We start from the raw sequence: 23,453 nt of genomic DNA, 5'->3' as shown, positions 1-23,453 counted from the left end.
AAGCATTGGCAAAGCCAATCTGTCTGGCATTGCATGCTAGCCTTTTGTCTTTGCCAATGGTTGTTCACCATTTTTTTAAATAGCATTTTTTGTAAATAAAGTTTTATTAGCATTTATAATAAAATATGCACAACAATACTAAACAACCTACCCCCAGTACCACCCCCTCCCTAAAGTCCAATCCCCATTATAGTGTGTGTACAACACATATTTATTTAGCAAAATATCTTTCTACTCATTTCCTCCCTAGATTCATCACTCTTTTCCAAAACTTTAAGGGGATCTAATTAATGATCCCATGCACGTTCTCTTTCAATTAATCTTCCTTTCCCTCATACCAGTCAGAATCGATTTTGGTGAAGCACAGAGCATGTGCATTGTATTCAGTGCTCCCTGAGCAAAACGGATCGTTTTTTGTGATTTTTAATTAATTTTAAAACTGTGTGATTTTCATGTTGTAAATGCACTCAGCATACCTCTGATACACTTGCACGCATTTTCGCCCATCTATCACGGCGCTAGCTGCCGTTAGAGCTTCAAACCGGGCTTAGGCTTCTCTGCACTCGGCGGCCATCTTGAGTGGGGGCTAGAGTGGTGGGAGCGCTCTAGTGTACCACATATTAGGAAACAGTGTTCTACCGCGCTAGCGGTCGCGTTTGCGGGGGCGCCGTCGCTGCGCCGGAGTCTCGCCTGAGTCAGCCCGTCTGCGCCCGTCAGCGTCCCGGATGCGCTCGGGAACGTTTTCTGGTGGGTTCCTTTTAGCTCTTGGCTCGATGTACACTAGAGATGATCTTCTGTCTTACAATGTACACACTGCTCCATGTCAGCGAGCTATCCCCTACTCTGCTGGGGATATTACTAAGTGCCCCACGTGTGGGTGGATGCCGGACCCCACAATTCCCTGTCCTGGCAAGCTCCCTCTTTTAGGTACTAACTGCGCCTTGTTAAATACTAGGTCTCTTCCTCAGCACGCTCTTGACATATATAATCTCTTAACACAAGATGACATAGATTGTCTCTTTCTCACAGAAACATGGCTCGGTGAGGGCTCGGAACCTGATCTGGCTATTGCCATCCCTCCCTCATATGCTATTTTCCGTCGAGACAGATGCAAGGGAAGGGGAGGCGGAGTGGCACTTATCATTAAAAGGCACATTCCTTGTACCATCTTGTCGACGGATGATTTACCTGACTGTGAAATCCTTGCCTTCTCCCTGGCCCTATCCCCCCATCAATCCTGCCTGGGGCTTTTGCTTTATAGACCACCTGGCCCTCTTGGCTCCTTTACTGAGGATTTGCTATCGATCATTTCCACACTGAGTCTTAGAACAAAACACTGCCTAATACTCGGGGACTTTAACATCCACATGGATAAGGGCGAGGATCCTGAAGTGCAAAAATTTCTGGATATGACATCGTCGGTGGGACTTCATATGTACCTACAGTCCCCTACACATGAGAAGGGGCATATTTTAGATAAAAAAATTTCGACCGTTCCGGTGGTCCTTTCCTCCCTTGCCCCAGTTCTTTGGTCGGATCATTTCCTAGCGGATTTCACGCTAGTACATCAGCCTGTGGCCGCCCGCATTTCGCAGCGGCTCGCTGCTCGTAGTTCTAGAGCCTTCCACAAAGTCACCCCGGCCATGATCACCCAGGCTTTAGATACCCATCCTTGTGTTCTTACGGGCAGTCTGGAGGATGATGTGGTGTGCTTTCAGAATTGGCTCACTGCACGTTTGGAAGCCTTGGCACCATCTTGCCAGGTTAGATCTGAACTGGCACGAGCATCAGCCCCGTGGTTCTCTGCTGCCTTGGCGGCCAAGAGAAGGCACTGCAAGAGGCTGGAGAGAATTTGGAGGAGGCACTATGATACATCGGCTAAGCAGTCTTACAGAGCAGCAGTGAAAGAATATCACAGGGAGCTCGTCGCAGAGAAAAAATCCTTTTTGGCCAGAAGGATCGAGGAAGCAGATAGCTCCTGCAAAGAGATCTTTAAGATTGTTAAAGAATTCACCTCTCCCTCCTGCTGCACTTCTGCATCTGCTTTCTCGGAACCTTGGATCATGGAGCTTGCAGTATTTTTCACTAATAAAATACGTACTATCCAGTCAGCGTTGCAAGGAACCCAGATCATCTTGACAACAGGTTCAGAGGTCGATGGCCTTTCCAACCCCTGGTTATGCCCACCAGCTATGCATATGGATTCTGTGGGCCCTACCCTGCACTGTTTTCCCTCTTTAGAGCCTCAGGCCTCGCTTGACCTTTTGTCTAGCCTGAAATCTGGCTCTCCTCTGGACCCTTGTCCCGCCAAGTGTCTTGCGACCCTGGCACCTGCCCTTAATCCGATCATCAACCCTCTCATTAATGCATCTTTGAAGTCGGGCAAAGTCCCCTCCTCCTGGAAACAGGCCTTAGTTCTTCCCCTTATTAAAAAACCAAATGCCGATGCTAAACTGCATTCTAATTATAGGCCAATCTCGCTGCTTCCTGCCCTGGCCAAGATCACTGAAAAGTGTGTTCATACCACCCTTACCAACTTTGTAGAGGGCAACTCCCTTTTACATCAGTCACAGTCTGGATTTAGATCTAACCTGAGCACTGAGACCGCTCTTCTTGAGGTTACTGAGATTGTGAAGGAGACCCTCGATAGGGGTGGAAAGGCCCTGCTTATCATGCTTGATTTGTCGGCGGCCTTCGACACCGTCCCCCACGACCTCCTCCTAATTAGACTCTGGGAGATTGGGCTGCGGGGTACGGTGTTCGCATGGTTTCAGTCTTTTTTGGCCGATCGGACACAAACGATCTGGGCTCCCCCTTTCTCCGCCCGGATGCCGCAGCTTAAGGTAGGGGTCCCGCAGGGCTCCATACTGAGTCCTTCCCTCTTTAATATCTTCCTTACACCTCTTGCGGCACGGGTGGAGGAGCTAGGGGCCCAGATCATATCCTATGCGGATGACACACAGCTCCTGTTCACTTGTGACAGGGGCTGTGACTTCGATGGAGCAGCCATTCGGAAGTGTTTGGAGTTTGTGTTTGACTGGTTTGGGAAAAATGGCCTCAAATGCAACTCCGACAAATCCGAGATATTGTTCTTTGGCTGTCCTGCAGACCCACGTTGGAAGCTATGGTGGCCTTCGGCCATGTCTCCCCCTGCCAGCGATTCGGTCACAGCGAAGAACCTGGGTATGATGGTCGATAACACTCTTTCCTTTAAAACCCAGGTTGCTGGCTTGACTGGGAAGTGCTTTGCCATCTTAAGGATGTTGCGCAAGTTTCTGCCCTATTTATCTTTGGAGCATAAGAAAATTACGGTGCAAGCATTAATTGGCTCGCGCCTAGACTACGCCAACATCCTTTACTTAGGTCTTCCTGAGCATCTGCTGACTCGTCTGCAGATAGTTCAAAATTCTGCAGCCAGGGCAATCTTCGGTTTAACTAGAAGATCTAGGGCCAGCAATCTCCTTGTCTCTCTGCATTGGTTGCCGATTCGTAAGCGTATCTTCTTCAAGACCCTAACTACAGCTTTTAGGGCGCTTCACAATTTCGGCGCTGAATATCTGCAGAGAAGGGTCAATTTCTATCTTCCATCTAGACCTCTGAGATCTGCTGCCCAGGCCAAGGCTATCGTTCCAACAGTGAAGCGTGCTCGCTGTGGAGGTCGCTCCTTTAGTTACCTTGCACCCCGCCTCTGGAACACATTGCCCTTGACGTTGCGGGTGTGCACCAATCTCTCGGTTTTTAGGAAAGGACTTAAAACCTATCTGTTTGCTTTGTAATGCTGTTATGGTTAATTCTGGTTATGTTTTCTGTTATGGCGGTTTGTTTGCTGCTGGTATTTGGTGTGATGATCTTTAGCGCCGGGACGCTCTTTGGAGCAGCTGAGCGCTCTACAAAACAAACAGTAACATAACATAACATAACATTTCCCCATATCACAATACAACACTGCATTCACATAATCCGCCCATCAGACCAGCTCCTCTTTCCATTTTGCTACTCACCCTTGGGGGTCTGGGTGCCTTCCAGTTCATAGTTATCTCACATATAGCAAGTACCAACACTAAATCAATAAATTCTGTAGTAAGTTTACACTTTGCAGTTCTTGGAAATCCCCCCTAGTAGACAGGTCATAGGAGAACACTCATTAGAACATTGGAATGTTGGGAGCTCCATTGAAAACAATGGAGTGCTCTGGACTTCTAATAGCCGATAAAAGCACAGAGCTCCAACATTCCAAAGTTGTTGTTCACAGTTGTTGCTGTGAACAAAGGCCTCACGGAGCCCGGGGGGTTTCAATCCCCTCGGGCTCTGTGATGCCTTTCCTTTATATGCTCGAACATTCTGCCCTCTAGTGGTGGAATGTTCTAATAGTCTTATAGCACTCTGTAGTTGGCCTATACTAGCATTAAAGTCCTGCTTCCTTGTTAAAGGACTGCGCCTTCGGCTCGGGCCTTTAACTCTGGAGCAGGCATATAATGGCCGGTACCGCCCGCTATTGTGGCTTATAAGGCTATAATAGATCTCTTTGTTACATCATTTATACAGAATACTACCTCCCTCCAGTATTCCACGAACAATGCTCTTGACCATACCATGTGTAACATTTAAGCTTCCTGTTCACCACATCTTGTGCATGCCACATTTGTCTGATAAATTTGAGCTTTTTTCCCCAGGAGTTAGATATTCCCTATGCAAGTAGAAAACATTTACCAGTTTAAATCTCACATTTCTAGATACAATGTTTGAATTTGCAAGAATCTTATACCATTCCACTTCATATGTGGTACACAATATTTAACAAGCACTATGTATTTGTGGCTCTACTGAACCCATACCCCAGTGGTTGCTCCATCTAGTGATCTCAAACATGGCTGAAAATTCCACAAATGATAGTATCACCCAATCACTATACAAATCTCCTATCCTCTGCACCCCATGGTTTGCCCACTCTGCTAAGCCCCTCAATCTTCCCCCAGAATGATTTGTGCCAAACTTCCCAATGGAATGCCCGGGGCATAGGGTCTCTGAGTATTAGTTTGTTGGAGTGCACAACGCCAACAGTGCCGGACTACCTTTCATGCAGTGGGCATTCCCCACACTGGTACTCTGATAGGGGCCACAAGTATTCTGTACAATACATCTACATCTGGTAACATCTCCAAATTTACCTCCCCTGGAAATCTTCGGGAATTAATCCATAGAGTAACTATTGCAACTGTGATGTTAGGTGATAGCTTTCCATATCTGGGGCAGCTAATCCTCCCTATCTAGTGTGCCGCTGTAACTTAGCCAATCCCATAAGAGAAACCAACAAAGAATCAATTTCCCCAAATACTCTACAAGGTATCACTATGGGCAATGTTGTGAAGAAGTAAAGTAATCGGGGCACCACCACCATTTTTGCTACTGCTGTTCGTCCTGAAACTGAAAGTGGCAGTGTCCAAAAATCTACGCATACTCGTAAACTTCCAATTTTCACACCAATATTACCCTTCAATAAATCAATGGAAGCATGGTGTATTTAACCCCCAGATATTTTAAACACATTACCTCCCTATTAAGCCCCCTCAGATCTACAGGTTGTGGCACATCTTTTTGTAATGGGAACATGTATGATTTATTCCAGTTGATGCATAACCTGGAAGTTTGCCCAAACCTATCTAAGAGGTTTATAACATGTGGCAAATCAACATTAGCATCTTTGAGAAACAGCACCATATCATCTGCATATAATGCTGAATAATGTTGTTCACCTTGTACCTCCAGACACCTGTAAACCCCTCCTGTCCTCACTCAACTAGCAAGTGGGTCCATAGCAATTTCAAATAATGGGGAGAGTGGGCAACCTTGTTAAACCCCTCTTTCCACTACATATTTTTCAGATATATGCCTACCCATTTTGACATGAGCAATAGGTGCCACATACAGAAGCCTCACCCACGCAATAAATTGTTTTCTCAATCCCATCTTATCGAGCACTTCATAAAGGAAATCCCAATGTAAACTATGAAATGCATTTTCAATATCAATTGCTGCAATCAACCCTTTTTCCTTCTCTGCGAAATCAGATTCCATAATCCCAAGCACCCTCCTAATATTATGAGCTGTATTGCTTCCTGGAATCAATCCAGACTAATATGTATGCATTACCTTAGGCATTAATGGAGAAAGGCGCATTGCTAATAGTCTACTCAATATCTTGTAATCCAGATTTAGCTTAGAAAATGGGCGATAAGCCCACTCATCCTCAGGGGCTCTTCTATTTTTAACAATGGGATCACTATTGCTTCTGCAGTTGTGTGGGGCGATTTCCCCGCCTTACAGGCTGCCAAGTAAAGATTAACCAATATGCTGCCAACTCCTTCATATAAGTTGAGTAAAATACCACGGGGATCCCATCCATTCCAGGGACATTCCCTCTTGTCATATGCTTTATGGCAGCCTTTACTCCTTGAATGGTTAACTTCCCACCCAGGTCTTTTTTCTCCTCCACTGCAATCTTGGGCATTTCTACTGGCTCTAAAAATTAATTAATAAAACATGGTTGAAGCTCCAATGGCATAGCATATAAACCTGCATAAAATTCTCTAAATCTTCTATTGATGGCCTCTTGTGTATAAGCTTGTCTGTCCTCCTCAGAATCTATTTCCAGTATCTGTGTGCCACTACTCCTAGGGTTTGTGAGCCAGCCCAACAAAGTACCTGCCTCATCACGATCTGCATGGCCATTTTTATATACTCTCTGTAGTCAAAACTATGCAATTTTCTATATCTATGGCTACTTGCTCCCTTGCATCCAAAAGCTGCTGTTTCAACTCTGGTTTTCCTGGTCTCACCAACACTTGCTCTAGCAGCACTTTCTGATGTATATCAATCTCTTTTGCAAGGGTATGTCTAACCCCCACTGTTTCCCCTATACAGCGCCCACATATAGTAACCTTAAAGGCACAGTAGAAGCCTTGTTTTCCTTAAAAAAATTTACCACTGCATTTCCGATAACATCATGATACACTGGATCTTCCAAAGCTTCCACGCGCAAGCGCCAGTCTGGTATTTATGCCCGTTCTCTATTCCACCCCACTGATAGTAAAAAAGAATTATAGTAAGAGATTGTTCTGCATAAGTACTCCAAATTGCTGACTTCACGATGCACTGCAGTATGACACAACAAAGTATCCAATCACACATGCAGGTCACACAGCCCTGTACTGAATGTACTACCTGTGTCACTCACAATGAAGTTAGCCAATGGCTGCAGTGGGCTGACTCACTGCCCCATGCTGTATGAGGCAGAAGAAAAAAAATATGAATGGCACAACAACAGACCGATGGATGAAGAAGGTTGACTGAAACCCCATAAAAGATTTATAAATATAACATTTACTAAAACCAAAAGATCTTAGCTAACACCAGATGTAAACATTTGAAAAAGCATGTGGCAACGGTTTCACTGCATATTATTCCAACCTTTCTCCTATATTATGTATTATAGGGAATTAAACCCAGGGGTAAACATTAATTGTGCTGTATTAATATCAATTATGTTAGCAGTGTGCTTTGACTAAGAACAATAATATAAAATTGAGCTCAGTCATTTCATGTACATTTTGAAGGTGTATGGTTGGGTCATATAATATTGCTTAAAGTCTATATAGAGCTGACAGAGGAGCCTTCATTATGGTCCTTAATTTTTTTTCTAGGTGATCGATAGAGATAAAGGACTGTAATTAAGGCTTCCTTGCCATCTGACCATTAGGATATAGAAACAAAAATAGAACTGTAAAGATTGCAAGGGAGTCTTCATTATTGACTAACCTTTGTTTCCTACTTTGCCTGACTTTACCTTGCTAATACTATGTGTTTATGAGTTAGCTCATTCATTGCAAACCTATACACTTTTCCAAGGCAATTTGGTTAGATGGTATTCTGTATTAGTACACACTAACATTAACACATGTATTGCTTGCATGCTTCTCTTATCAGTCGCATTAATATCATTCTCAGTAATTGGAAAACCAATTGTTTTTGGAGGTACTTTTTACCTTTACCTGTGCTGTAAAGAAAGTGGCATTTGCACAAAGGTTTGCAATTCAGTGTAACTCATGCTTTTGCACCCTGCTGTGGATTTAACCCCTTCAGCGCGGCGCGGATTACCGCACTGTGCTGAAGGTTCTATTGCGTGGGCGGGGCCATGACGGAGCGGTTCCGTCATACGCACAGCGCAACCGACGCGCATGACGAACCGCTCCGCCACTCGCATCGATGTGGTTAAGAGTGTAGAAAATAACCACAGGAGCAACATGTAGACCTAGGAGGGACAGGGCAATACTACAGAACATCAACAATGTACAACCAGGTATTTTTAATAGCGAAGCATTTATTTTAGAAAGTTAGCGATAGTGATTACTCTTAGCTATTAGAAAAACTATTCATACTGTGCACAAAATGCCAGAGAAACATATCTGCATTGAACTTCTTGTATAGGGATATATGCAAAGGAGATATTAGGACTCATTAGATGCCACAACATGATATATATGCAAGGTCTACAAAACCGATATTGCTCTGTGGAGTGAGTGGTCACTTGGTGCAAGTGAATCAAGCCACCAAAAATGCCTGTTAAAGTATAATGAATTAAAAATGGCAATAGACATAAAAGGCAAGTGTTGGACCTCGCCCTTTTTGCAGGGTTATCCCCAACCTTTTTGCCTTCCTCATGTATTTTTTCTGACCTGTTGGCTTTAGGACTCTGGGCACTTTACTACTGCTACTCAGTGCTAAAGTGCGTGTGCTCTCTTCCTTAAACATGGTGTGGTTGCTCTACACATGTTTGGCATATTTAATTTACATGTAAGTCCTTTGTGCAGTGGAATCCCATATACCCAGAGCCTGTCGCTGAAAAGGAAACTCACAAATATGCACTGAGAAACAGTGAGGAGTGGTAGGAGCTTGCCACTGTAAAACACTTACATTGTATGGGAAATTGAAACAGCAGGCACCAAAGCAGCTTTAAACGGTAGAAACTTCCCACTGTAAAACGATCGCGTTGCCTGGCTTCAAGTTTTTCCTTCCTTCTAGATCGCAAATCGCAGTGATGGTTATAATGGATGTAGACACTGTCGTACACACAAAAGGCTTGGGGTTAGTGGAATGGGCGCTCTCCAGACCTCTGTTTGAGTCTTCGGGGAAGCTGACGCACAGTAAGCAATTGTTGGAATGCTCACAGCCTGCCTCGCGTTTAACGGTGATGGCAGGTATCACCGGCCTGAGAAGACGGCTAGGAGGAAATCTGAACATTTCAAAATGCAAGCCTGGTGGTGCCAAAATAAAAAGGCTGTATGAAAATAAACAGCTGTGCTGCTCGAGGAGACGGATTAAAGTTAAACACAAGAATGCATCATAAAGTACACTGGCGTTTGTAGATAAAAAGCCACAACAGCGTGAAATACGAAACGGGCAAAAACAGTAAAAAAATGTAGAATCTGGAGGCCATTCTTGGATCTCAACTCTTAATCCAGATCCCCTTTTTAATAAAGAGACAATACCTCACAGCAGAGTCTTAGTGTCTTGAGCACCTCACGACTCTATGTTCAGCGTCAAAGCTTTGGTTAACTAAATCCTGTTGGGTTCAGACCAGATTGTCGCCAAATGAAGTGTTGATGTACAGAACAAGAGAGGTCAGGCACTGCAGACAAGGAGTTGATTTGAAATTGTAAGAAGTTTATTTCCTTACACGAAACTCCAGCCACTGGTAAAAACAATCCCAGCTTTCTCCACCTTTTATTTCACCTCTCGTCTCTACATTCTAAAAAGGCACTTATCAAAAGAGTTCAGGATTCAGAAAGCAAAATACAGTCCTTTCACTCCCAGGACAGAAGCAGCAAGTTGCAGGCGAGCACAACAAATCAACAGACAGAGTATCAGTCCCTCCTAGAGCGTCCAGCTCTTCTTCCTGGGAGAATGTCTTTTAGTCCAGAAGTGTTCTGATGTTATGGTGTCACAGCTCCAGTACTTACACCAGTTTCTGCCTTTGAAGTAGGCAAACTTCAAAGGAAAGTCTTTGTAGTACACAAGACCCTGCCTATCCCTTACCTAGACCCACACACACTAAAGGGGGTTGGAGACAGCTTTGTGAGAGGACATGCACAGTCCTATTCAGGTGTCAGTGACAACTCCTACCACCACTCAAGCTCAGAAAGGCCAATCAGCCTTGTGATGAGCCATCTGGATATGCAAGGTACACCTCAGCCATCTTTGTGTGACTATCTAGAGGGAATGCACAAGAGCCCAACTTTCACAGTAACCCAGACATGGTTTCTGCAAGCAGGCAGAGACACAGAATGGTTAAGCAAGAAAATGCCCACTTTCTAAAAGTGGCATTTTCCAACACGCAATTTAAAAACCAACTTCACCAAAAGATGTATTTTTAAATTGTGAGCTCAGAGACCCAAAACTCAAAATCTCTATCCGCTCCCAAGGGGAATTTACACTTCAAAGATATTTCAAGGTAATCCCCGTGTTACCCTATGGCAGAGATAGGTCTTGCAATGGTGAAAAACAAAATTAGCAGTATTTCACTATTATGACATGCAAAACACAACAGCATATGTCCCACCTTTTAAATATACTGCACCCTTCCTACAGGGCTGCCTTAGGCCTACCTTATGGGTGACTTACATGTAGTAAAAGAGAAGGTTTAGGATTGGCAAGTGGGTGCACTTGCCAGTTTGAAATGGCAGTTTAAAGCTGCACTCACAGACACTGCAGTGACAGGTCTGAGACATTTTTTCAGGGCTACTTATGTGGGTGGCATGATCAGTGCTGCAGGCTCACCAGTAGCATTTAATTTACAGGCCTTGGGCACACCTGGTGCACTTTAAATGGGACTTACTAGTAAATCAGATATGCCAGTCATGGAAAACCAATCACCACTATAATTTACACAGGGAGCACTTGCAATTTAGCACTGGACAGCAGTGGTAAAGTGCCCAGAGTCCTAAAACCAGCAAAAATGAAAATCTGCACATAGTCAAAATCAGGACGTCAGAAGTAAAAAGACAGGGGAAATCACGGCAAAGATCTAACACTTCTCCTCCAACAAATGTGTTATCGGCAATGGCGTACTGCAAAATCTCCCCAGTCTCCAATATTTCACAGATACTCATTGGCCTTGGGCTAAATGTGGCCCCCTTGAGTGGTCGCTCCCCCCTGGGGAGTTGGGGCCCCCCTGTGCTGCAGAGGCCTGAGTTATGCACCTGATTATACGTTTTTTGATCCTCTCTGATATTAAGTCTGTGCTATATGATATACCTAACAAGAATAAGTTGTTGGTTTTTTTTACTGCCATTGATGAATGAGGAAACTATCCCTGTGTAAATGCAGGAAAGAATATTTCAGCATGTGTCAATATCCATTCCCTTATATTAATCCTTCATTTCCATCTTCTTACCATTTAATTGGTTGTATGGGATAAGACTATTATTAGATATGAGGGCTAATATGGACACCCAGTATTTACAGATTATCCTGGCAGTAACAGTATTATAAATACCAATAAGGTTGATGATAGGAGTTTCCCTAGAACATTAGCACATGCAAAGCAGCCTATTGCAGCCCTGATTGCCGCAAACACGTAACTGCATTGCAGATATTCTGCTCGGGTCATGTGCTTCCAGTGTTCACAGTCTCTGCCAATCTATCATAAGCATCATTGGCTTTCCTCATACAGTCGATGATAGTTTGTTACAATTGCTCGGTTTAATGAAGCACCAAAGCTATAATTCCTCAGTAGTGCTTGCTTTATGCTAGAATGACCACAGCCAATCTGATGCTACAGCACAGAAGGCACCCTCCTTTGGAATTCAGAGGAACAAAGCATTAAATGGTATTTGTTGTTCTGTTCACGGTTTGTTGAAGGCTGGCACAGCTAATGCATTGGAAAGCAGAGGCTTATCTCTAAACAAAAGGCAACATACACCCGCTGATTGTCCCCCAGAAATGGCCCATGCATCACTGTCAATGTTTATCTTCAGGAGAGCTCTGCTGGAGAAAAGCCCAGGAATGTGCAGAAACCTTCTGGGAGATTTATGCCTAATGGTCTGCTGTAATCTACACAGAATCAAACTACAACTGTGTTCCCAATAAAAGCAGCTGCAGTCTTATCTAAATGAGAAAGAAAGCAAATAGGTACCCCGGGTGTCAGCAGCAAGACAACTTCCTGAAATCTACGAGTAATAACATATTAGCACTCACATAGCATATATCAGAATGTGAAATAGACTCCTGCATTTAAGTTTCATGCGTGGGAATGATATTAGCCTTTGAATGTTACAGTTACTGCATCTTCCTAAAGAAATAGAGTAAATATCAAACCCAAAGAGGATGTGCTGAGGACATGACATATGTGCATAAGTTAAGGCTGGCAGTTTGCATTTGCTAAGTGAAATTTAGGCTATACAAGTTGAACTTAGGTGTACAAAAACGTTTGCCCTGTTTTCCCCAGGGGTCTCAGTACCTGAAACCCAAAACAACATAGTTCTTCTGCTTGTTTCTATGGGTGCCCCAGTCAATAATACACATACCTTACTTCCTGCGCTGCAATAGTCGGGCCTGGACTCCCTGTGATGTCACTTTGGTATTTTGATAGATGACTGTATGCTTGAGGGCTGCTTTCAGAACAGGATGGGCTGCCAATAGTCAACACTGTTCCATGACCCCATTCTATTTGAGGCCTCTGGCAGTGGAACATTTTTGACAGAGCTTTTTTTGGTTTCCAGTCCAGCAGCGACATTTATTGAGGGCCCGTACCATGCTTCTAGATTTTCTGGAGTGCATCAGACATCTAGACTAAAGGGGAACAAATCCCACTATGCCATGGCCTCTCCCTGCCCTGCTGGAATGAATCCATTTCACATTTCAAACTTTAACTGCAATGCAATGCATTACAAGAAAATACATGCAGTTTTCTTTTCTTTTCTTTTTTATACGAACTGATCTGAGTATATACACCCAATCTCCCCTACCCTGCCACTTCAACCTCTGCAACTCAGGGCCTGATTCACAAGGAGCCTCTGCACTCGTGGTGAAGGCTCCACAATAGTGGGGCAGTCTCCGCACTCGGGGCGGAATCTCCGCTATGAGAATTCTCATTGCGGGGATTCCGTCCTGAGTGCGGAGACTCCCCCTCATCTGCAGGGTCTCCTCCACGAGTGCGGAGGCCCTTTGTGAATTAGGCCCTCTGTCTTTACTTTTATTTACTGATTATTGAAATAGTCTCCCACACTCAGACCACACAAGGGTGCACATTAGGGGTGCGCGGAATTTGCGAAATCCACTTTCGCAAATTATCATGAAAATGTTAAAAATTATCGCAAACACGCGGAAATATCGCGAAGATGCGGAAGTTTTTTTCCCGCATGTTCGCGAGATTTTCTGCATGGTTGCGGCTCGCCAACTTACCCATGTGGTTGCTCGCGGGCGCGGCCATCTTGTTTTCAGTTGTCTCGCGGTGCATGATCGGGAGAAGAAAGACGTGATCGTGTGATGCATGACGTCACTGCGGGCGCGAACTGTCGCGAGACAGCGCAAATGGCTAAAAACAATACAACATCTCATGAAGAACGCGACCGGATCAAGAAAACTTGTCGGCGAACACAGGGATTCAGGTAAGGCGATCGCGCGCGCGCGAGAATGTATTATTTTACAGCACGAGCAAGAACCAAATTATCGCTAAGCTGCGGAATGCGGAAATTTTGACATTTTTGCGCTTTCCGTGGAACGCCAAAATGTCCAATTATCACAATTTCCGCGAACGGAACGAAATTTTCGCCCAGGCCTAGTGCACATGCTTGTGCACGTGTTTTCGCATGTACCCAGCTTGTGCGAAATTCTCTAGCTGTGTCACAGCAGCCTTATCTTAAAAGGCAGACACTGGTCGTAAACATGTGCAGTCCATTTACTATGTGAATACCATGGGTGAGACACATGTAGTGCGCTTCAGCCACACTGAATAGTTAAAAACTGGGAGTTCCAAAAAAGCGAAATATCTAGGCATATTAAATGGACAGAACCCATCTGCAACACTCCCTCAACCCTTCTGGACTGAGCTTGAACATGCAGTTTTCCCCAGACATTTCAGTGGTAGTGTCGGGCAATGTGGTTGCAGTCAAGAATGCCTTAGTAGGGGAGAGCTGGATTCTCTTCACAGCTGGTTTGGCTGGTGCTCGTTGCAGTATTGCTTGGACTGTTTTAATCCCGACTGGCACAGCTTAGCAACACCGCAGAGGTGGACAGCTGTCTCATCTTTATCTCCCATCATGTACCAAATGGTAGAACAAAGAAAGACTAACCATCAGCTTCCCTTATCAAAAGGTGCATTGAGTTTCTAGAGGAGCATTGTCTCCTCTTTCTCCCTTCTGCTTCTGGGTCACTTCCATCCGTCTTAAGGAATTCCAGCAAAACACTTACACTCTCTGTGCAAACAACCTCACTTCCACCTTATCCATGAGGCCAGTCTTGAAGTATCCAAAATGTATTTTACAGGCAACCGGAGGCTCCACTTGCAAGTAGAGTCTGACATAAAGTGTCCCTAAGGGCTGACTCCATCTTACATAGGCCCCAACTCCAGCTGGGTCCATGGAGGTAGCCATCTTTCTCAACTTTGACATTGGGTGTCGCCAAATTCCCTAATTTATGCCGAATCATTGTCATTGTCATGTCTGCCTTTAGACGCAGATGTCACCTGACCTTATCTTTCTACGAACTGTGATAGCATCAAGTTCTGTAATTAATGACATAAATACACCATCTAATGCAACATTTGTCTGGGTCAAATATCTACCCTTCACCATGTCAAGGTTAAAAAAGACCACAAACAGACATGTAACCAAAATGATGTAGTCTGAATTGATGTCCTTTTGCCTTATATGTTCATGAGGAAACGTCTGGAACGGTGGGAGCCATACCTTGAGGCACATGATCTATGTCAGGTATTCCTAAATTTATGTCAGGAATTCCCATATCTGATAAAATATAGTAAAAAAAGGACGACCACTTGACCACTTCTCAGGAGAGGTCCTTTGCCCAGATTATTACCCAAGATTGTGCCAAAGACAGTCTCGCCTTCTGCTAGCACACTTCAAAATTTGGAGATGATACAACTCACCTGAAGCTGGTACCGGCAAGTCCCAGAGAAAGACTGATTGACTGCTACTGCAGTATGTGTTTACTCTTCCCAAGGAACACTGTTTTCAAGCCTCCATTGATAAAGGCAGCCTTTGCTGTCAAAAAGATATGCAGGGCATCTCTTCTCCCTAAGAAACTCTAGACTGCAAGTTGATCTACTGTCCATGCTCTCATAGAATAGGACAGGGTTGTCCAAAATTGGTACTGAAGGGCTTAATCAATGCCAGATTTTTAAAATAAATACATTTATCTACATGGAGATATAAAAAAAATCTGGCATGGATCTGGTCCTCCAGGACAAACTTTGGAGAACACAGATATAGATCATAGAACAAGAAGTTATGCTGTTAAGTTTTAGATGATATTTTAGCCATGTTAGAAATTTTCATTTTAATCTCATTATTAATAACATCTCTGCTTGCTGTTTTTATATTTGGTGTAGTTGTTTTAGATGTACTAGAAACAGATTGTTCCTGAGGTAATAAATACTTTTAACTAAAATTGTTAATTCGTCTTAGTGCAGTGTGTGCATGATATTGTGAATAGCGAAATAGGTTTTGTTATTGTTTCCATGGGGCCCCTGATCCCTTTATGGGATTTTTAGTAACCCAAAAGCAATACTTCTATGTCAATTACACATAGAATAGGATACTGCAGAGCTACAACAACCTTATTTTCACATTCATTGTGGTGCATTGAACCAAGTTAACCTGTGTCCCCCGTGGATGGAAAAGCACCCCTTGTAGAGTTACCCCAAAGTTGTAACTTATGCAACAAGTCTATCATAATATTCGTCTTGTTAGAAATTGGATGTTCTAATGTTCAATAGTACCAGCTCAATTCCATTTAATTTGCCACTGACAACAACAAATTAGCCTTCAATGTCAATGCTTGAATGCTTTCCTTAATGGATTGAAAAGGAAATCCATAGCTAACAAAATTCAGGGTACCCCTTCCATACGATTATTAACTTGAATAGAAAAATTGAACTCTCCATCCCCTTTGTAATTTGGCTCCCTCCGGTAATCCCGAGAAAATACACAATGTTTGTTTCACATCTTTTAATATATCCAAGTACTTTCTAGCTCTTTGTGATGCTGCTGGTGCCTCTAACATTCCTTTCAAGGCTCTTAACCCCTTCAGTGCCCGCCCCTTTCCCCGCCCAGTGCCGGCCGTTGCATTAGCGGGCGGGGTCTATGACGAGCTGGACTCGTCATGGGCACAGCGCCACCGCGGCCCATGACGAGTCCAGCTCGTCATGGGCACTGAAGGGGTTAAAGTAACCAGTGTACCCGTTTGTTGTGTACAAATGTTAGGATCTGCTGGCCCGGACCACATATTAAGAGTGCATGTGAACAACCACAAGTTTTTCATATCCAAACTTCCCAATCTCAAAACAGCTACCAAGTTCTCAATGCTTTTTATCTCCTATTGATGACCTGACTAACCTAATTAACATGAACAAATCCTTTAGTCATCCCTCCTCAGAATTGAAAGGCAACAGCCTTCTATCTATAAATCACTGTAAAAGTACAGTAATGTTCCCTTATTCAGTTTTCTGTAATTTAGGTAGGGTTGCCCTACCCACATGTATAAGCTTACTGATTTAGCCATTCTGTCATTGGTATTAGCATTGGTCTTTCACTTTAAAAAAATCAGTTTTGCCTATGATACGGGTCGCATGGACCTTAACACCCAAGTGAAGTTCATCACTCTCTTAGAAGTTCATGTGCTGATCTAAGTGTCACCTCCAGCTTTTTTTGCTCAATCTGTGAAGCTGATCGCTGTGTTGCCCAGTGTCGGAAGTGTCACTTGTAGTGTCATTGAGGTTGCTCATTCACCAGATCTCTCTGAATCAATCGCAGCTGCTCCCAATTGCTCTTTATTTTTGTATTTTTCGATATAAGTTTTGTTTTACTTGCTGGTGCAAATTAATGTTTCACTACCGTGAGGCTTACATCGCCCATAAGATAACATTGGGTTGCCTTATGACATTAAAAAGGTGTTAGCTGTCGATTGGCAACAGTAAACCTTTTATGTTTTGTGTCTGAGAGATTGTAAGTAAAATCCTATTTAATGGTAATTTTGGATTTAAAGTTACAATTTTAAAAATGCCACTTTTAGAAAGTTGTCATTTTCCTGCCCTGTTTGGTGCCTGTAGCCTGCCCCTATGTCACATGACTAGTTGTAGCTAGCAGGTGGTCTTTGTTTATTGCTTCCAGGCAGTGAGGCAAAGGGAAGTAGGTGTTCGTAGGATGGGAAACAGTCCCGTCCAGCCCGAACTGCCAAGCCAGGTCCTCCCTGGACCGGAAACGTCCATCAATTGTGTGTCTTTTGCTTTTTCGCCCTAAGTGCGCCGGGTATGCCCAGACGTCGTTCCCGGGCTCACTGTGCCACTGGATGCAAGCTATCCTGGTTGATGAGGGGTGAAACTCTGAAACCGGTCCTAGGATGCTTGTTTCTGGTCCAGAAAGGACCTGGCTTGGCAGTTCGGGCTGGACTGTTCCCATGAGGCACAGGGTCAAGACTGATTTGCATATGGGCTGGCAAGGTGAGAAAAAGAATGATGGATTTATCCTAGATCTCTTGACTGGGGGTGAATGTTTTGATTTGTTCTCCATGCTGTCCATTAATTGTGTGTCTTTTGTCTCCTCAACTATCAGCACTCTGAAGTTACCTAAAGGCAACATGGAACATGATACAAAAGTGAGTGTAAGCAGCCACTTGCGCTCTTAAATGTGCACTTGGGGTAGAATTTTCCACCAACTTACTCCAGGCATTTAGCGCTTGTTTCATTACACAAAATTCACCCTTGCATCCAAGAAGAAAATAGCGTTAAGTGCAACAGAACATTAATAGCAGCTCGAGCAGTCGCTCACTAAATGTGCTCTCACTGTAGGATTTTTTCCTCCAAATTACTCTTAAGTACTCAAGTGGATTTAATTGCATTATTTATCTGTAATTGTGTGTCAAAGGGTAATGTTGGATTACTCTGATTGCTCTGATTACTCTGTCATAATTGAAATTCCACCCAGGCCTTACAAATGTGCAGAATTAGCAGCAAAATTATGTCTGCATTTGATGCTATTTTCTTAGCACAAAAATGCTTTGTCAGATCCACAGAGGATGCATTTTGAGTTAAGAAATAGCGTTATATGCAACCGAACATAAACAGCTATGCGAGAAACCACTCATGCTCAGTAAATGTGCTCTTGTAGTAGGAGTCTTTACCCCAAATTACTCTTAATTAGGCAAACAGATGTAATCACATCATTATTGGTAATTCCACACCAAAAAGAAAAGCAAAATTACTCTGATTACCTCCACCCTGGCATAATTGTGAGTCAATTAGTTTACTGTGAATAGATACATGAGATGTTGAGTGAAAGAGGGCTCAGAAATACCATATATAGTCTGTAAATGTAATAAAATGCCAGAAGTCTGGTAAACACCGTACAAACAATGATAAAAGTATGACAAAACCCATGGCAAGTTCTCCTTCTGGTACAGTCAAGCCTTGAAGTTCAGGGTAGTTGTGCATTCAGAGCTTCAGCACCGTAAGTCCGTTGCACTTCTACCCAGAGAATTGCACTAGCTTCTGGTGGCCCGCCAATCAGTCAAAAAAGTCCTGTGCATTGGTTTACTAGTACCACCATGAACATGTTCCTTTCTGTTCAAAAGAAAACAAAATCCTTCATGCACAGCCCTCCTCCCCCACACCACAATACATAAAGGAATAAACACAACTACTCATTTGAAGAGAGAATGTACAGGAATGTGTGTTGGTAATGGGTGAGGAACAGTGTTGTTGAGTGATCTATCTAGGTGGGAGGCTGAATGCAATACATCACTACATATGCTTCACCTCACTGTAACACCAAACTGTTTTAAACATATTAATTGCCAGTTCAGTGAAGACTTAGCATTACTACTTCTAGAATGGCAAAGAATCAAGAGACAGATTTACTATGAATTTGTGTTGCGTTGTGCCACTTTTGTGGTATAGCCCTGATGGAAAATCATTTAAGTTGTTTACTAAACCATACAAAGACACTTTGAGTGGTTTAGTAAATACAAAGTAATGCAATGCATAGCGCTTTCTTGCGTTACCTTCCTTTGGGAAGTCATTCCAAGGATGGGGCATTGGCACGTCCATGCATCCAACCATGGAATTTGAGGCATTCCCAGATCTACTAAAGCAAGTAAATCTGGGAATGTGTCAAAATACTATGCCTTTCCCAGTGAGGTGTAACAAGGAGAAATATCTTTATTTCTTCTTGTTACTTCCTTTTTCTATGAGTCCTGCATTTAACAGAACATATAGAGAGGGGAATGTGCCTCTAAGGATTGTTTTTGTGCAGGAAGGTATACCTTCCTGCTCAAAAACAATCCTGCACATAATGCAGGCCCCCTTGCACCATGGTGGAAGGGTGACTGCATTGATGCTAGTCAGCCTCAAGTGTGCCAGCTAAGGGAGAGAACTGAAGAGTGCCATAACTTAGTCGATACAGGCGTGGCCCATGCAGGTAAGAGCAGTGGGGCCGAGTGGCAGAGTGAGGGGAGATTTGACATACGACGCTGAGGGAAACTTAAATAAAAAAAGAAAACCATGGTTTTATTTGTTCTATTTGAGTTTCCCTTGTTGTCGTATGTCGAATCTCCTCACTCTCCCCCCACCCCACAGCTCTTACCTGCACGGGCTGCACCTGGGTCAATATGGAGCTTTTCAGCTTTCTCCCATTCACACAATGCAGTGCAGCAACTTGTCTTGCTGCACTAAGTTGTGTGAATTCTAAGAAAATCTTGCCTCAAGTTGTCTTTCTTGAGAATTTGATCCTGAGATTTTGCACATCCCTTTAATGGCATCAGAAAACAGCAGCAATCTCACCAACTTGAAACTGGGATTAAGGACCTCATTACAAAACGCCTGTAATAACTTCTGTTATTTCCCTACCCCAGAATTACAGCTAACAGCAGTGACGTTTTAAGGCATGGGCGGAGGGGGCTCTGGCCCAGGGTCCCACCCTTTCAAGCGGCTGCTTGACAGAGCCAGTTCTGTTCTGCAGAGAGTCTTGCCCTGATGACTGAATAATTTTTAAACACATTGGGGGTCATTCTGATGGGAGTCGGATCGCATCCCATGGCTCATCGGATGCGGTCCGACCCCCATCTGCTGCTGAGGTCGTACAGACGCATTACAATGCGTGCGGTCAGAGGCAGCAGGTGGAGGGACAGTCTAACACTTTCCAACAGGCTCAAGAAGCCCGTCAGAGCATCAGAGGGTCACTAATCCCTACAAAAGTAGCAGCGCCTTCCCAGGGATTACAATGTGCCTTTCTGCCCGCCCTTTCATGGCGGTTCGCCCGCCATCAAAAGATATATGGAATGTGACTTTTAGGGCCTCTAGTGGGACCCTCTTCTCCCCTGGCCCTCCGCTATAGGGCCTGTGGGACAACTGTGGTGCCCCCTAAACACCCTTGTACCATGTGTCAGGCAGGGTATGGCACCTGCCACATGGTGCAGCAATGTTTTTAAAGTGCACATTTTCTATTGCAGCTTGTGCTGCAGCCCGCAGCACAAGCCACAATAGAAAATATACACTTTGTGACCGCCGTGATGGCAGTCGCATTGTAATAAGAGCAGGGGGACCGCCGACTCCTTGTTGGACGGTCCTTCTTCCGCTACGGTGCAGGTCGGACAGGAGTCCGACCGGCATCGTAACAATGCCTATTGTTTCAAATACCTTTTTCCTTTCATTTATTTTTAATGCTGGTGATGTGTGAGAGTCTATCACAGACGTTTTGCAGAGAAATGTTGTTTATCTTTCATGCAACATCCATACAAACGTTTCTTTTAGATCAAGCCAGCACCTCCCCCATTCATATGTCACAGAGATTATTTGTAGTAATATTAGTGAACTGTCACAGTATTGAAAACACACCTCACAATCCCTAAATATTAGATGTCAACACATTTAGAATTCGGATGAGTGTGCCTGTGCACTACCAGTGACCTGGCAAAAGAGAGCATGAAAGACCTGTTCCGAACAGGGGACCCCAAAATACCTCTGCCCCCCAAAATCCTTAAAATAACCCTGGTTAACAGGAATTGTGGTAACATAATGGGGGTGGGGGGACAGGAAAAATGAGTATTTGACAAATAACATGAAATCATAATTTCACATCATGTTCATGGGTTTTCCACCTTTGAATTGCTTGCAGCAAATCTACGGGTGAAATACAGGAAGTTGCTGTGTCCCCGCAAAACATACCCGATGTTGCAATTATCAGGCCGCACATAATAAACCCTTAATTATCATTAAAAAGAAAATGTACAGCATTTCTATCAAGCTAAGCAGATTAGCAATATTTTTTCTTGATCTCATTGAAATGCATTTTGTTATAAGACACTCATACCGTCAAGGGAAATTATGTGTGTTTTTTTTTAATTGTATTACTCTGCCCTTAATGTAATCATTGATTACAAATTAAATGCATTCTTTCATTTTCCATAGCCCGTCTGATTTAATGTAATTCAAAAGTACAATCAAGACAGGCTAAATATTTAATCCGCAGCTCTAATTATCTACAAACGGTTACCTGAATTGTGTCGGTAAATGAAAGTTAACAAGCTCTTGGGGCCAAATATTAACCTTCGTGCATTCCAACCGCATGAGAAAAATTATAGGCTCTAATTAGGCTCTTCAAAAGCATAGATTTTGCACAGCCATCTTACTAAAAACGCGTGGCCTCCTGGGACCTGGCAAATCACTTATCCCCCTCCTCTTCTTGAGCTTGTATAGCACCATATAGAAGGCTCCTGTTGTCCGACTAACACAGATCACATTTCTTTCAAATTAATGAGTGCTCAAATAATTCCAGCTGCCCTCTTGGCGTTGGCAAATATTGAAAACCCACGGCTGCTAAGTGACGTGTAGAACCCAGCTGCTAAATAAAATTTGCTAGAGGGGACACAGCTGTTGAGGTGCCTGTTTGCATTAAAATTTCAGAATCTAAGAACAGAGAGGAGCTCCCCCAAGACAGCGAGACGGAGCCCTGTACAAAGCTTTCTTTCGTGTTCATCGCTCATCTGTGGGCCAGATCTAATCAGTGCTGCATAAATGTGGCCAATAATATCTGATTGTGTTTCTTTATAAGTTGATAAGGCACTGATGTATTCGTTAGGCACTCAGGAGATAATGTATTGTAGAATATATGTAGAATATATGTTGCAATATCATGATATACATGACCTGACTGTGGAACCAGAAGTAGCCCAAGCAAAAATGTTCAACAAGCCCTGCCCACTTCGTTTCCTCAAACAATCTCTCTTTTTCCATCCATCCATTCACTCTCTCCTTCTCTCCTCTTTCTCTATTTGCTTTCCCTCTACCCTCACCCCATCCCCGCTCCATCTCTTTCCCTCTCTCTTAAAGCATCCTTGTGCCTGTTGCAGTTAAGCTCCAGGCCAGTGGGGAGATGCCCGATGGAATAAAAGACCTGTCCGGCACTGATGGTATAGCTGCTTTGTCTTTAATTTGTATGCAAAATAAATGATATGTGTGTCATTTACACTTCCAAATGGTACGAGTATGATTTGTGAGGATCTTTTGATTGAAAATCCCTATGTGTGTTCAGGGAGGGCATTTGTGATGTGCAAGTGTGATAGGTGACATCTCTACCCCCTTGTTAAGTAAGTGTGGCCTATCCTGCCTGCACCTATTTTCCCTTTCCCTTACTGTCTGCGAGCAATATACAAGAAACAACAATCAGCTACACCTAGTCACGTGACCCAGAGATAGACTGCATGCACATTATGTTTAGAACAAGAAAATGCAAACTTTTTAAAAGTGGCATAGACAAAATTGTGACTTAAAATCTGACTTCAAATTCATCCTCCTAATTGAAACTTATCTCTTAATAAATGTAATAGGGAAACTCAATGCTATCCTATAGGAGAGATAGGCCTTGCAGTAGTGAAAAACAAATGTAATGGTTTTTCACTATTAGGGCATGTAAAACTTGCAATTACATGTCCAACTTTTTAAATACACAGCACCCTGCCCTTTGAGTTGTTCAAGGTCTACCATAGGAGTTACGTATATGTATTAAAAAGTAATGTTTGAGACCAGCAAAAGGTTCTTTATATTGGCAAGTCAAAATGGCAGTTTAAAACTGCACACAATGGCTGCAATGACAGGCATGAGACATATTTTACAGGGCTATTTAAGTGGGTGGCACAATTAGTGATGCAGGCCCACCGGTAGTATT

The 23,453-nt window shown here is 43.5% G+C and overlaps 1 protein-coding gene across 3 annotated transcripts in view; it reads right to left on the bottom strand.

Annotated features, from left to right (window-relative positions):
* CACNA2D3 (calcium voltage-gated channel auxiliary subunit alpha2delta 3) overlaps nucleotides 1-23,453 on the bottom strand; it is a 2,334,275-nt gene that overhangs the window by 1,045,729 nt on the left and 1,265,093 nt on the right. The gene's annotated exons all lie outside the window — the stretch shown is intronic.

The sequence above is a fragment of the Triturus cristatus genome, chromosome 9 (genome assembly GCF_964204655.1).
Source record: "Triturus cristatus chromosome 9, aTriCri1.1, whole genome shotgun sequence".
Taxonomy (NCBI): Eukaryota; Metazoa; Chordata; class Amphibia; order Caudata; family Salamandridae; genus Triturus; species Triturus cristatus.
The sequence above is the reverse complement of the archived record's forward strand: the minus strand, read 5'-3'. Positions and strand labels throughout refer to the sequence as shown.